Source organism: Artemia franciscana, chromosome 6, assembly GCF_032884065.1.
Source record: "Artemia franciscana chromosome 6, ASM3288406v1, whole genome shotgun sequence".
NCBI classification, from domain to species: domain Eukaryota; kingdom Metazoa; phylum Arthropoda; class Branchiopoda; order Anostraca; family Artemiidae; genus Artemia; species Artemia franciscana.
In genome coordinates, this window is record NC_088868.1 from 3996324 (window position 1) to 4013516 (window position 17193).

General features: G+C 34.0%; 2 protein-coding genes across 2 annotated transcripts in view; one reads left to right on the forward strand and one right to left on the reverse strand.

Moving 5' to 3' along the window:
- LOC136027935 (zinc finger protein 664-like) overlaps nucleotides 1-17193 on the reverse strand; it is a 79039-nt gene that overhangs the window by 30536 nt on the left and 31310 nt on the right. The gene's annotated exons all lie outside the window — the stretch shown is intronic.
- The window catches only part of LOC136027928 (zinc finger protein 271-like), a 181185-nt gene continuing 179395 nt past the window's right edge, over nucleotides 15404-17193 (forward strand). Inside the window, exon 1 of the mRNA XM_065705382.1 lies at nucleotides 15404-15690. The gene's annotated coding sequence lies outside the window, so the exon portion shown is untranslated. The remainder of the gene's footprint in view (nucleotides 15691-17193) is intronic.

Consider the following 17193-nt stretch of genomic DNA (forward strand, 5'->3'; position numbering starts at 1 on the left):
CTTGATGACCTTCAAAAATAGGCTATCTGTGTTATAAAAGTGAAACCTTACAAAATAGATCTTCTGCTGAAATGAAGTACAACAAAGTTGTTCTCAGCTTAACAACTTTGCTCAATCCCAATTTATAAGGTTTTAAAGATATGAAAAAACATTTCCTAAATTTTGAAAAAAAAAAAAAAAATGTTGATATGGCTCAGAATTCTACTCAAATAAAAGGAATTGAATTTTCAGAACTAAAGGCAGAGAAAAAGCAAATGGTACCTGAAAATTAAGGTAAAATGTTGTTTTGTCAAAATTTCCATAGGTATAGACCTGTCATGGAGTCAAATTTTAGGGCTCTCTAGAGGGAGAAGAAGTGGAGGTGGGTACTTTAATATACCTTCCCAGGATATACTTTAGCCTATAGACCCATCCCTGAAAGTTTCATTTTCCTAACCTAACTTCTTTCTGAGATAGCAAGAAGTAACTCAACTAGAATTTTACCTTTTATCTGTCTGGTAAAAAACATCCTTCAAATTTTAGATATGCTCTAATTATACAGGGGCAAAAAAATTGCTTTTTAAAATTGCCATTATGAGGTAAGATATTAGCTAAAATGCCTGTATAAAGCAAACTAGCCTACCTAGGGAGTCAAAACACTTGAATTTGCTTGCTGCTTCTTCAACAGTGGCAAAAGGTCTGACAATGAGTAAAGTATGGAATTTAAGTCAGAAACGCCTTTTATGCTTTTTCTATTCTCGCCAAAATAAAACACAAATCCCATGTTGACTTGCACAAAAACCTCAAGATAAGTTGTAGTAATTGGTCCTTTAGCCTGATGTAGCTGCTATTTGCTGCTATGAGTGCATAGTTTATAATGGGAGCTTAAAATTGTCTTGGCAAGCTGCATGGTTGAGTATACAACCCTCTAGGCTATACTCTCTTTCTTTATGTGCATATTATTGTTTAAAAATGATCAAGCTTCACATTAATCTCCTTTCATGACCTATAGTTGAAATTTGCTAGGGAAATATTTATTCCACTAAAAACTCACCACCTATTTTTGAACTTCAATTATACAGCCCTGTTTTTTTTTTAACCCCCTTAAGCCTGTATCCAGTTTCTGACAGCCATTTAAATTTCATTTTGTCTGTTGCTCATTTCTTGTAATATTACTGAGGGGTCACAGATAAGCACTAGAGTCCTCATTGATAAATAATATGTGCTTGTATATATATAGCTTGTTGCTACTTATTTTTCTCTGGGAATACAATGTTTGATGTGGCATAAACCAAAGAAAGGACCTGTAGGCCTAGAGAAAAATATGTTAAGAAAACCGATTTTTATAATTACACAATAATTATAGCTTACATAATTTTACATGCAGTCCTGCTCTACTTTACCCCCAATCCTCCTAATATAGAAATATATAGCTGAAGTTACATGTTACCTGTTGATTCTGCCAATCTATCCCTCAACCTTTAACTCCCTGTTAATTGAAGCAATTGCAACAAAGCAAGAATGGCGGAAAAAGTAACAGGTGACAGAATACATTGGAACTACATAATTTTGGCTATATATTTACACATTAGGCAGGTTGGAGGTAAATTATAGTATAAAGATGCATGTTTTTCCCTTTGGTATGTAGGCTAAGTAGAAGATCACTTGTACCTGATGCTGTCCCTGTTGTTTTTAATTGGATTGGAAACATCCAAAGAAAGTTTCCTTTGAAAAGGAAAGGTGAGATTGCCCAAAAGTGAGATTGAATTTGTCAAAGCTTGGAGGTTTGCCCCTTCAGTCTGTTTAAAGGAAAATGGATTCATAATTGAAGCTTTGTTCATTTCAATCTTAAGGGTGACCAATATTTGTGACAATTCATTAAATGGTTGTAAAGGGATACTTTTGTTTATTCATTAGTCTTCTTTGTTTTCTAACAGTTTTTTTTTAATCTTTAAATTGATATCCATTTCTTACAAATTTTTATTGATACCAGAGGTCCATTTGCAAGTTTTCACCTACTGTGTAATCCCTGGTCTCACAATTACATTTAAATTTACTGAAGCTAGGACACACAGAACTCCTATCTATTTAAAGAAAATCAATGGATATAAGTAGGTTTTATTGTATTTAAGCCCTAGGGCCATGGCAATTAAAAACAAAATAAAGGAGATTAACTTTAAAATACTTGACATTAAATAAGCATAATAGCCACAAAGAAAAACAAATAACAAAATTATACTTCTGTGTTCAGTTGCCAACCTGAGCAACTGTCATAAATGTTTAAATCTTGCAGAACATTCACCCCCATTACATTCACAAGCTATCTCTCATGACCCACAAATTTGTCCATACATCCACATTTCAGGGAAATGGAAGGACCATCACACTGGTATTCTTCATTTCTACTTATATTTAATGGGTTTGAAAGAAAGTTTCCATGGCTAAGTCAGTAGGCCAGTAAAGGACCTGGTGGTCCTTTAGCCAGGTAGTGCAATAGGAAGCTAAGGACCAGCCAGCCTATTCTCTTGCATGCCCTTCCTCCTTACTGTCCCTAGATTTCCACCTGTACTCATTTAAAGTTGGGCCAATTCTAGCTGAGGTTACGTTATATCACCAACCCCTATCCAAAACCAAATAAACTGGCAATGCCAGGAATTAAACCTATACACCTTGGACAAAGCGTTCCAACCCAAAGTGCCTACCACTTAGCAAGGAACACAAATTTGACCAGAGAACAATAATTATTTGAAAAAAATTGCTATAGTTGTCCCACTACTGTCCTATAAATGCTATAGGCCCATTTTATTTACACAAATCAATTTAAGACAGGTATCAACAAAACTCCATCAGGGATTGTTTTTGCTTAAAATACAATCAAGCTATGTGAATGCTCAGCTTTGTGATATTCTAGTCTTGAAATAATAAAAAAAGAGAAAATTTATATTTTCTATTTATTTTTCACCAACTCATTTGAGCAAAATCATTTGTGACAGCCAAATGCCCATGGTTGGCTTAAAACCTCTCTAAATGCTCTGAAACAGCAGGAATTAAAAAAAAATATACTAATCAGCATTAAACTGTCCCTTAAATTTGAACACATGTATTTAATTTGAAAATGATGCTACTGCTAGTCAGGTTACTGTGCTGTTCCCACTGGCTCTACTGCAGTTAAAAATGGGCAGTTACCATGCAGTAACTGCACTTACTGAAAAACCATCAGCTGGAACACACCCAAAAGCAATTATATCTGTATATTATATCAATTATATATCTTATATTATATTATTATATTATATATATATATATACATAAGCAATTATATCAATTATATCTGTAAAGAACATACAAAAAGGCATCAAGTAGTATATTCACTTTATTTTTAAGTCAAAATATGAAAAAAACAAAAAATTTACTCCCAACCCGCCTAATTTGCTAATATATAGCCCAAATTTTAAATTTTAAATGTATTTTGCCACCTTTTAGCCAACTTATTTTTCCAGTTCTTGTTTTGCCACAGTTGCTTCAATTATCAGGTACTATGGTTGAGGTATAGATTGGCAGAATCAATAGGAAATATGCAATTTCAGCCTTAGATTTCCATATTAGGAGGGTTGGTGCTAAAGTAAAGCAGAGCTGCATACTTCTCTAGTGCTTAAGTATGACCCCTTAGCAATATTGACAAGAAATGAGTAACAGAAAAAATTCAATTTGGACTAAATGGCAATCAGGAACTGTATACAGGCTAAAGGGGGCCAAAAACAGGGCTGTATAATTGGAGTTCAAAGAACTCCAATTATACAGTGATTAAAAAAAAAACACTGTATATAAGTGATTTTTTAGTCAACTAAACCCTTCCCTTGCTAATTTAGGACTTTAAATTGATTAGCCTACTGGAATTTACCTATCCTATGCAATTGAAATATTTTACCTTTCCAGAGCATTAAGACAATCCATCACAATAAAAAAAAAAAAATATCCAAGGCATCTTGAATGGAATGAGTAAAAGAAGACAAATGAAAATCACAATTTGCAATCTAACAATTAAACTTCTGACCACACAAATTGTATTAGGATACCCAGCTCTGAAATAATTGCTCAAGTAACTTTGCAGTAACTTTAACTAATATTTCAATAACTTTATAAGTTTTTTCTTATCCATTTTATTATCTACCTATCCCCCCACCCAGTAAAAGATAAAACCCACCCACCCACACAAGAAAAAAGCCAGTTTTAACAAGGATAATAACATAGTTTCTAAGTCTATTTTAGTGCAACCTACCCAACAACAAAAAATCTGGCTCAATAACTCACCACACTGGTACACAAAAGTGGTGCCTTCATCCTGGATCCATCTGAACACATACTCCATGATTACCTATAATTGAAACTTTTGCCCTCTTTCCGAGTTAACTTGAGACGAACGTACAAAATATAAAAGTTGTTAAAAGTCAACTTTTCATTAACTTTCAGTCAACTTTTACAAATCGAACGCTAAAAGTTAACTCGGAATCACAAATAAAACGTCAGAATGCTGGTTTCAGTCAACTTGGAATGTGATTCGAACGCAACTTAAGTAGAAGAAAAACAAACCAAAGGCAATTCAAAGGGTGCGTTTCTTTACTTGTCCGATTATTAATCTGATTAATCCAAGCGTTTCTTTAGACACATATGACGTCAGAGGTTAGTCGGATTATCCCCACAAACGCTCAAGATTACTTGTCCGTGGGCTGGCAAACCCCCAAATAAAAAGATTATTTGAGGATTGTGACGTCAATGCTATATATTTTTTTAAATGGATAAACATGTGAAATCGTTAAGTCTAGAGAAAAGACAAGGAAACTGTAAATAATAGAAATAATCTTAGCTTTTCAGTGACCTGTAAGTAATATTATGCATATTCCTTAGTATCTAAAGGGTTTTTGGTGTTCTAGGCCTGTCTTGCATAGGCTAAGCTTCATAAGGAGTCAGAAGAAAAGTTTTTTTGTTATTAAAAAGGTTGATTCTTAGGGAGGCAGCTATCACATTGGTGAGTTAGTCAAATGTTATTATATCAAACAGGCCTAGTTTGTAAACCATCCTATAATTTTTAGTTGAAAAAAATTTAGAATGATTAGGCCAATACCTATAGCCTTTTATAGTCTATATTTGTTGAGATTGCTATTTAATCTGGATTTTTAAGATAAAGTAGGGGTAAAATTTTACTTTAGCTACTTTTGGCTATCTTTGAAAGAGGTTAGGCTAGGAAAATGAAACTTTCAGGGATGTGTCTACAGGCTAAAGTATGTCCCAGGAAGGTATTTTGAAGTACCTACTTCTACTTCTTTTCCCTCTAAAGGGTCCTGAAATTTTTGGGTGCCTTATTTTTTGGTTATCAGTTTCTTTTTCCCTGGCCTTAGTTCTTAAATATTCTGGCCTTAGACAACTCCTGTTGATTGAGCAGAACTTTAAGCCATAACACTGTTTTTTTTCTAATTCTAGAAATAATCTTTTATGCCACCTCATTGTAGGTTAAATATATGGCTTATATTATTTATTCCCCATGAATTTTTGTTTTATTTGATTTCATTGATGTCAGTTGCTTTCTGTTAAAAATACATATATTTTTTTAAATCAAGCTTCTTCTTTTGTAAAAAAATTTGAACTGTTTCTTTTTATATATTGTATAAAATGTAAAGGAATACCTGGCCCTTCATTTCACAATTCAACTGAAAGTATTTGAGGCATCTTACATCAAAATTCATTTGACACATTTTAATGGTTTTTTTTTAGATGACATAGGTCACCATTAAGGTTTTGCATTTACTTTGCTAAAAATTGTCTTAAAAAGTGCCAAGTTTAGAGAGTTATGTTAATATTTTTCTTGCTGATGAGTATAATTGTTTTTAAAATTCCTTCTGTTTAAAGCATTTTAGAGAGATTCTGAGCCAACCATGGGTATATTGTTGTTACAAATGATTTTTCTCAAATGGGCTTGTGGAAAACAAGTAGAACATATAATTTCACTTTTTTATTATTTCAAGACCAGAATATCACAAAACTAAGCATTAATATTGCTGATTGTACCTTAAGTAAATACAATCCCTGATGGAGTTTTGTTGATACCTGTTTAAAAATTTATTTGTCTTAATGAAATACATATTGTTTGTGGGACAGCAATGAGCAACTATGACTTGAGTTGTTTTTTTTTTTTCAATATTTTCTTTTTTCCAAATAATTTTTGTTCTCTGGTGACATTTGTGTTCCTTCCTAAGTGGCTGGCACTCTAGGTTGAGAATCCTTTATCCAAAGGGCACAGGTTTAATTTCTGGCATTAGCAGTTTATTTGGTTTGGGATGAAGGTCAGTGATGTAACTCTGTAAGTTCAGCCAGAATTGGCCCAAACTTAACAGGTTACCTAGAGAAATCTGGGGTCAGTAAGCAGGAAGGACATGCAAAAGCATAGGATGACTGGCCCCTAGCTTCCTATTGCACTTCCTGTCTAAAGGATTACCTGGTCCTTTACTAGGCTTCTGAGTTAGCCATAGGAGCTTTCTTTTAAACCCATTAAATATAAGTACAAAGGAAGAAATGCCAGTAAGGTGGTCCTTCCTTTTCAATGAATTTTTGATGTACAGACAACAGTGTAGGTCATAAGAATTGGCTGGTGAATGTTTTGCAAGGTTTAAAAATTTAGGGCAATTGCTCAGGTTGAAAACTGAGCACAAAAGTAAAATTTTGTGAATGGTTTTTCTTTGTGAATGTTATATTTATGTCATGTCCAGAATTTTAAAGTTAATCTTCATTCTTTTGTTTTAATTTCCATGGCTCTAGGACTTTAGTGTATAAAAACCTACTTATGTCCATCCATTTTCTTTTAAACAGAGAGGAGTTCTATGTTTCCTAGCTTCAATAAATTTATATGCAATTTTGAGACCAGGGTTACAAAGTAGGTCAAAACTTGCAAGTGGAACTATGATATGACTAATTAATTTGTAAGATATGTATATCAATTTAAAGATTTAAAAAATTATGTAGAAAACAAACAAGACAAATAAATAAAAGTATCCCTTTACAACCATTTAATTAAGTGTAACAAATGTAGATCATCCCTAAGATTGAAATGAACAAAGCTTCAATTATGAATCTGTTTTCTTTAAACAGACTGAAGGGGCAAACCTCCAAGCTATGACAAATTCAATCTCACTTTTGATCTCTTTCCTTTTCAATAGGAACTTTCTTTGTATTTTTTTCAACCAAGTAAAAACAGTAGGGACATGATCAGGTATAAGTGACCTTCCACTAAGCCTACACACCCAGGGGAAAAATGTGCAGCTACACTAATAATTGGTAATTTTTTTGTTGTTCATATGTTTGATTTACAAATAAAGTGAACATACTCCTTGATGCCTTTTTATGCTTTTTACATACATAATAAGTGCTTCAAGTACAAGTTTTTGAGCTCTTGAAAATGACCAAAGTATACTCAAATAGTTTTTGGGTATAAAAAAGCTTAAAACATTGGTCTCAAACTTACTGTTTCATTATTAATCCATTTTTACATGTTGTATAATCTATGAGCACTGATTTTCCACAATTAAGTTGGATTAATAAATTTTACAATATTATGCTGTATTTCTTCTTCTTTGATGCCAAATTTTCAATTAAGGTATGTGTTTTTGGTCATTTTTGACAAAATAATGTATGTTTTTCACTGCCAAAATTTGTTAGATTAAGTAAGGTCAAAAAGTGCTTAAACTTGAACTAGCAAAATAAGCAATTATTATATTTGTAAAGAACATACAAAAAGGCATCAAGTGGTATATTCACTTTATTTGTAAATCAAAATATGAACAACAAGAAATTCACCCCTAACATGCCTAATTTGCAAATATATAGCCCAAATTATATATTTCCAATGTTTTCTGCCACCTTTTACTTGTTTTTCCAGTTCTTATTTTGCCACAGTTGCCTCAATTAACAGGTACTAGGGTTGAGGGATAGATTGGCAGAATCAATAGAAAATATGTAATTTCAGCTTCCATATTAGAAGGGTTGGGGCTAAAGTAGAGCAGGGCTGCATGTAGAAAGCTATAATTATTATGTAAATTACAAAGAATCATCTTTTTTTAACAGGTTTTCTTCTATAGGTCTACAAGTCCTTCTCTTGGCTTATACCACATCAAGCATTATATAACCAGAGAAGAATAAGTAGCAAAAAGCTATATATACATAAGCACATGTTATTTAACAATGACTTCTCTAGTGCTTAACTCTGACCCCTTAGTAATATTAACAAGAAATGAGGGTAAAACTGGTGCAAACAGTATTACTGGCTTTCATATAAAGTGAATGTACCACTTGATGCCTTTTTTATGCTCTTTACAAATATAATAATTGCTTCTACTGCAAATTCAGATTTAAGCACTTTTTCACCTCTTGACCTCTTCAAAATGACCTATAAATGGGGTCATTACAAATCTGTAATAGTTTAGAAACAAATTTGGGCTATATATTTGCACATCGGGGGTGGGGGTATAGCATAGCATATATTACTACTACTACTACTACTACTAATAACTCACTGCAGCACCAAGCCGCCTGAGGCCAACACAGCTACGCACGCTCCTCCTCCAACCTAATCTATTTAAAGCCTCCCTCTTTACACCCTCCCAGGAAGTTCCCATTTCCTTTAAATCCTTATTTATGACATCCTCCCAACCCAGACAAGGACGACCTGCTTTCCGTGTAGCCCCAGACGGTTGGCCAAAAAGGACAATCTTCGGTAATCTGTCATCCTTCATCCGTAGAACGTGGCCTAGCCATCTCAACCTTTCTTTCATTATAGCCCCAGAAAGTGGGATTGAACCACACTTTTCGTACAACCTACTGTTTGAAATACGGTCAGTCAGCCGGGTACCCAGAACAATCCGTAGGCAATTTCTCTGGAAAACATCTAGTAAATTTTCATCTGCTTTTCGGAGTGTCCATGCTTCAGAGCCATATTTGACCACTGTCATCACTGTAGCTTCCAATATTCTAATCTTGGTTTGTAGGCTTATCTTTCTATTCTTCCAAACTTTTTTTAACTGTGAAAAAACACCCTGAGCTTTAGCTATTCTACTTTTAACATCTTCACTGCTCCCACCATCTTTACTAATAATACTACCAAGGTAACTGAAGCTCCCAACCTGATCAATCTTTTCGTTACCTAAGGTCACCTGTTCATCTTCACTTATTCCTAACCTTAGTGACTTAGTCTTCTTAACATTAATTTTCAAGCCTATTTTAGCACCCTGAACTCGTAAAACCTCTAAAAATTCATTCATTTTGCTCACACTTTCATCTAATATGCTTAAATCATCAGCATAATCTAAGTCCAGGAGCGTTCTTCCTCCCCATTTGATTCCATGGTCTCCAATTGCCTTTCCTGTGCTCCTTAAGACGAAGTCCATCAAAATGATCCATATAAAGGGGGATAGAACACAACCCTGCTTAACTCCTGATTTAATACAAAACCAGTTGCTAACCTCATTTCCTACCTTAACCGCAGCAGTATTATTCTCGTACATAGCGCAAATCACTTTAATGTATTTTTCTGGTATACCATATAACGATAAGACCTTTGTTAACGCTGTTCTATCAACAGAATCGAAAGCTTGCTCATAATCGATAAAACTAAGGACCAAAGGTGTTTGACAACGAAGGGACTTCTCAATTATTAACCTAAGAGTGAAAACATGGTCAACACATCCTCTACCTTTTCTAAAACCGCATTGTTCTTCCATTAAAACTTTGTCTACAGCATGTCTCAGTCTAAAAAGTATCATATTACTCAGTAATTTGCTACCTACAGAGACCAGACTAATGCCTCGATAATTCCGACATTCACTCTTGTCACCTTTCTTATACAGTGGTTTAATTAAGGTTTTCCTAAAATCATTGGGTACTTCCCCTTTTTCAAAAATCATGTTCATAATCTTCAGTAGCTTATTCCTAACTTCAGAGCCACCATATTTAAGGAACTCATTAATCATACTATCAGCACCTGGGGCCTTATTATTTTTTAATCCTTCTAGTACTGTCGCTAATTCTTCCTCACTAAACAAATCTTCCTTCACATCCAAGGTATCACAAACTTTTTCATTTTCATCTATATCTTTTCCTGCAACTGTATCTCGGTTTAGCTCATTCTCAAAATGTTCCACCCATCTTTCTTTAACTTTTTCCTTATCACTAATTGTGACCCCATTTCTATCTTTAACTGGGACTAGTCCGGATCGGCTACTCCCTTTCAATTTATTAACATGCCAGTATAATATTTTACTATTATGCCGTCTAGCCGCATCTTCCAGATCCTCAGCAATTTTATCCATTGCCTCCATTTCACATCTCCTTAGTTCATATTTTAATGCTTTCTCCACTTTCTTTACATTCCCTTTGTTTTCATACGACCTATCGCTCAGATAATTCTTATACAAACCCCTTCTACTCTCTATTAAACCTAAAGCTTTTTCACTAATATTCCTAGTTGCTGTCTTAGCACTCTTCCCTAGGACACCATCAGCAACTTCACAAATTGTTTTTCTGAAATTATTCCATCCATCTTCCACATTGTCAAATTTTAAACCCTCAAGTTTAGTACTCAACTGTTCCTGGAATTTTTTTCTCAAATTTTCATCCTGAAGTCTACCAACATCATAACTTCCCGGGAGGGAGTTACTCTTCCAAAATTTCAGCTTTAAATTAACCTTAGACACTACTAGATGGTGATCTTTACTTTTAACATCAATAATGGCACTCCTATACACCCTAGTATCTTGTATTGATCCTGCTAGTCTTCTGTTTACAATAACATAATCAATAAGGTTTGCTGTCTTACCATCACGTGAATACCATGTCAACTTATGGGCCATTTTGTGACCAAACACCGTATTGGTTATAACTAGGTTGTTATACCTACAAAATTGCAAAAGCCTATAGCCATTACTGTTTTCTTTTCCTACACCAAGCTGTTTTTTTTTAATGTGTTTATGCACATCAAATTTTAATGAGAAGAGAAATCACCAGTGCAACAGCACACACATAAAAAAAAATTCCAGCAATGGTTAGTTTACATATTTAATATATGCTATGATTTACCCCCACCCCCTGATGTGCAAATATATAGCCCAAATTTGTTTCTAAACTATTACAGATTTGTAATGATCCCATATATAGTTCATTTTTAAGAGGTCAAAAAGTGCTTAAATCTGAATTTGCAGTAGAAGCAATTATTATATTTGTAAACAGCATTAAAAAAGGCATCACGTGGTATATTCACTCTATATGAAAGCCAGTAATACTGTTTGTACCAGTTTTACCCAATGGTAAAACTGGTAAAAACATATATAGGTAACAGAAAAAGTGAAATTTAGTGTAAATGACAATCAGGAACTGGATACTGGCTCAAGGTGGCCAAAAACAGGGCTATATAATTGGAGTTTTTAGTGAAAACACACTTCCCTGGCTAATTTAAGACTTTGAATTAATTAGCCTACCAAAATGTTCCTATCCTATGCAATTGAAATAGTTTTCCCTTCTCATAGCATTAAGACAATTTATCACAATAAAAAATATCCAAAGCATCTTGAATGGAATGACTTAAAAAGGCAAATGACAACCACAATTTGAAATCTTACAATTAAACTTCTGGCCATACAAATTGTATTAGGCTAACCAGCTCTGAAATAATTGCTGAAGGTGTACTTGCCTGTAAAATTAGAAACAGGCCCGAAGTCCCAGCCTCTTCCTTGTCAGAACTTCACATAGCATTAAAGCAATAATTACACGTGACCAATGTTGTTATTCCCGCAATTAATCTTGCCGTTTTCAGTGACACGTGGCCAGACAAGTATTTGTTGCTATCTTTTAGGGGTTAAACCTCGATTAGTAAAAATCCCATTGGACAAGTAAAGAAACGCACCCAAAGCAAATTCAGATCTTACACATGTGATTTTTAATTTTTCAAAGCCGTAGCAAAAACACGATTGAAAACCTTAGCAAAAATACGGTTTGGGCTATCCCTTCAGACCATTGAAAATTCAGAATATTTCAACTTCAGAGGTAGGCTCCGAAGTCATAGAATTTGGACAACTTGGTCCAAGATTAGACCTAAAATGATTTAGAAAAGAAGAAGGACTTGCAGAGCGATCTGTTCAGTTCTTTATAGATAGTCTATCATCATTACATCCTAAGGCAGAATTAAGGTGGATAGTCATAAAATCAGGGTAATTCAAATAGTCTATGCATTTCAATGAGCCATTTAAAGACAATTGGAGACCAATAATAAGAAACCGAGCAACTCGACACGTAAATCAGACCTAAACTAGCCAAAGATACCAATTTCTTTAGCATGTATATTCAGTTTATTCAAAAGTTTTGAAGCTCTGAATGCAGAGGAATTTTTTTAATTTACTTTGTAAACACTTAAAGCTGAAGCCAGCTTACAAAGTTGAAGCTTTCCTTTTGTTCATTTATTATAATTATAAACTAATATTCCCGATGCAAGAATACATAACTTTTAAATTTAGATTCTTTTTGTAACAAAAATGCTGTATGGTTTAGTTCCAGTTCCAAAAATTTTAGGGAGATATATGGATTAACAACAAGTCCTTTCACCTCTTTAACATCTTCTCTAGAAAAACTATCCACTGGAAGCGCTATTCTCCTCCAGTCTGCAAACAATGAATATATGCAATTATGAACAATAATACACTGCTATTGATTGTGGGAAGTGCGAGTACCTGAGCTACCTATCCCCAGCAGTTTAAGCCCACTAGGCCGGCCGGCACCAATACGGTTCTTCCTACTCATTCCCGCTCTCTTCTGCACAATCAAAACCTATGGACAAATCACGTCCTTTTAAAAATTGACTTCTTCAAGCTTTAATCTTTATTAAACAATATTTCTCTTCTTTAAGGTGTCAATTGCTGCCTTAAATATCTTACGATCCAATTAAATAACAAGCTATTTAGAAGTAGGGCACCTGATTTCAGCCGGTAATATAGCAGTGTATTTAATCTTGTATGAAATGGAGATAACATTAATTTACTGTGATTAACTTTGGATCTTTGCCTGATAATATCTCGTGAATTGAGGTCAGAGGAAGGACTAGGAAATAACATAGAAGCCTTTGCTGCTAGAGAATCAGCCATAGCATTATATTTGATGCCTTTATGACTAGGAACATGTTGTAAATAAACTTCATTTTCTTTAATCTTAAGGTTAAGAAGCTGTCTTCTAATATTATATAAATCCTTATCATTAGCAACTCTATTAATATTTTGGATCAATAGTAATGCTGATTTAGAGTCGGAGAGACAAAGTATATTTTCAGATTCCATGTTATAATTTATAACTGCATCCAAGGCCAGGCGGATGGCACATAATTCAGCAGACAATATAGAAGATCCCAATGGGATAGAAGAATAGATGTTCAAATTCAGGGATGGGATACATGCTCCTGCTCCAGCTCTTTCCCTCTGGACAGATCCATCTGTATATATTTTTCTATAGTTGGGGTAAGCCTTTGAGATGTGTTCAGCCAACATAGTCTGGATCTTGTAATTAGGAATCAAATCTTTACTAATAGAGATAAGTTCTACTTGACAGCTTGGAGGACTCATTTCCCATGGGGGAAGACTCAGTAAAGGGATATGCATAAAGCGAATGTTGATTCCAGTTTGAGACCTCCAGTTGAAACTGATTCCATGATGAATGGGCATTGGGACAGGCTTACTTCTCAGCAAAGGTATGTGCATATACAGCATGCTTGGCTCCATAAGCCTGGATTTGCGAGAAATATTTTATCCTTAGACTAGATGCTCGCCTTAGAATCGCAATATGGGATGACCCTTGAGAAAATTGTCTGTGGATCAGAAGGATCTGTTTGTTCACTGGCAAAGAGATTGTTGACTTCAGCAAACCACTCAATTCTTGATAAGACAAGTCTTTCCAGAACTTTACTAAAGGAAGGTAATACCGATATAGGACGGTAAGACTTAAGATCACTAGATGAATAAGAAGCTTTTAAAGCTGGAAATACCTGAGCAATCTTCCAAGCATCTGGGAACATTTGACTTGACCAAATAAGATTATAAAGACTTAATAGGGCTGTATGAATCACCTTTGGGGACTCAAGAATCTACTTCATATAAATACCATCATAACCTGGGGAAGACTTGATGTTAAGAGAACTAAGTGCTATACAAAATTCATCTTGGGAAAAAGGTTTCATCAGAGTATCCTTATAAGAATGGGATGGGATGAAAATTTGAGCAATCATTTAGTGCTGAAAACATTTTGGTCTTTTGAAGACATAACGGTAAAGTTGTACAGCAATAAATCGTGCCAAATAGTGTTTGAAGTTTTACTCCTTTGAGTTTGGCTAATTTCTGCTCCTTTAAGATTTGAATGCTAATTTATTTTCGTTTCATGAATACTTTCCTGGAAAGTATTTTTTAACTTGATCTTTATTTCTTTTACATTTACATGCTGTCACCGTTACGCCTAATATTCGTATCTGGAATTTCGGAACTTATGAAATAATTGCAAAAAACCTTTTGCTGAATGGTATACAATAAATGATCAAATGGGAAAACATCTGTTTAGATAAACTTCAATCCTCCTGATTTATATTTTTATCATCCTGATGATATATATTTTTGTTGATCTTGTGTCTGAGAAAGTGTACCAAACAGTTATTAGGAATGGTTTTATAGGCCTAACCTGGACAAAATATGCCTGCGCATTCTGACTGTAGGTATCATATTGTTGTAAAACGAGTAGTCACGTTGATCTGATGGTAAGTAGAGAAATAAGGTTGACATGGATTGTTGAGAAGCAGTTTGAAAAATATAAGGCAGTTGATAGAGTATAAGTGATATTCAGCTGATGAAGATGTCTTTTGAAAAGATTTAGGGCTAGAATACAAAGTAAGTTGGATAAATAAGTAAGTTCTTTTAGGCAGACGGTTAATCCAGTGAAGTTACTGTCATATATTAAAGTATTTATCTTTCTATCTCACACTCTTTAGGTTTAGAAGGAAAAAGAAAAAAAGGATTTAATTTACTTGGAGGCAAGTTTTAATAAAGAGGACCAACATGATTTAGAAGAAATAACATTGGTAAAAGGAACTTTCTTATAATTTGGTGAAAAAATTGAGAATGGTATAGTTGAAGTTTTTATAATCCCAAAGTTTATAGTGATGAAATGAACGATTGAATTCCTTTTTTAGTTTTTTAGAACGAATTAATGGTTTTGAGGGCGAAGGTTTCGCTTATTTTTTCACTAAAACTGGAATTCTAGCGATTCTCGCTAGAAAAATGCTCCTGGCTCAATTTCGCGTTAAACTGGCGTCTGTCTTAAAGCAGGAATTTGGGAATGCTGTGATTAATCGCCAAACCATATTTAAAAGTAAAACATTCGTAAATGTATTTACGATGAACATCATTTGCTTTTTTGTCAATTTAATTGGATTTAAGTGTATTGAAAATTAAAATATGCAGTGTCTTTTTTCTGAAGCCATGATATAGGCTCATCAGTGAATTTGTGGTATAGCCTTGAGAGAGACAAAAACCATAGTCTACTAGCCTATTGGATTTCTCTTTCTAAACATAATAATCATCAGTAACAGTTGCATCCCAGCCCTTTTCCATCCAGGTTCAGATGTCAATGAACTAAACTACAGGCCAGGTACAAAAGCCTACAATTTTTTAGGAGTACTATATTTGATGTCATTTTCCATCTTCACTTTATTCTTACCACCAAATAAAGACAGTTAAAAACAACAGTAGGTTAATATTTCTTTTTTAATATAAGACTAAATTACTGTTTCTCTGACTGTTAAAATTATATCTAAGGGGCTGTCTAAGCAGCATGGCTTAGTTGTGTTAGGTAAGCTAGATGAAATTCTCAGGAATGTATCTAGAGCCTCAATGACACCTAGGAAAGTATTTTGAAGCTTAGAAATGTGTTTTAGGCTTACCTTAAATTTATGAGGATTGCTGCAGTATATGTGAACAACAATAAGCCTACTCTAATTTTAGTTCACTCACAGGTCATCAGGGGCAAGTCTGGTAGAAAGAAATTCTGGTAAAATTCTAGTTCAGCAGCTTCTTGGTATCTTGGAAAGGGGTTAGGTTAGGAAAATGAAACTTGTGGGGATGGGTCTACAGGCTAAAGTATATCCTGGGTAGATATTTTAGTATACCCACCTCAGCTCCTTCTCCCTCTAGAGGGCCTGAATTTTGCCTACATGACAGGTTTCAAAATTGAAATTTTGACAAAACAACATTTTACCTTAATTGGCAGTTACAAGTTGCTTTTTTCTGCCTTTAGTTCTGAAAATGCAATTCCTGTTATTTGAGCAAAATTCTGAGCCATATCAATGTTTTTTTTTTCAAAATTTAGGAAATGTATTTGCATATCTTTAAAACCTTATAAATTGGGATTGAGCAAAGTTGTGAAGCTGAAAACAATTTTGTTGTAATTTATTCAAGTAGAAGATCCATTTTGCAAGGTTTCAGTTTTATAACACTCATATTTTTAAAGGTAATCAAAGGTCAGGACCCTCTAGAGGGAGAGAGAGTAGAGGTAGGTACTTCAAAATACTTTCCTGGGACATACTTTAGCCTGTAGACCCATCCCTGAAAGTTTTGTTTTCCTAGCCTAACCCCTTTCCAAGATAGCAAGAAGTCACTAAACTAGAATTTTACCAAAATTCCTAAGTTTTGAATAAACAATTAAGAAAACAACACCTAAATTAAATTTGAATATGTTTTTTTTTATTATCAATTATGTTAAGCAATTTTGTGAAACTAATAAATAAGTTTTGTAAAGTATGCTGTTTGCTACACTTAGGTGTTGTTTAATATAAGTCAAACAATACTGAAGTGTAAAGATGAAAATCCAAAAGGGTAAAGGTTTGTACCTAAGTTATGCCTAAAATCTTTGCAAAAGTAAACACAACAACTTCAGTTTCTTTGCTATCAGATAAACAGTAGGCCTGTAGCAATGCATATAGGAGAGAAAGATATACATAGACCTACATTAGATTTTATACATCTGGATGCTCTAATTTAGCTTATTTAAAATTAATTATTGTTAAATACATTTTAGTCCAGTTTCAAATTATTAGAAATAAGTGAGCCAATCAGATTTGGATGTCAATGAAACAGAACATTTATGTGAAAATGA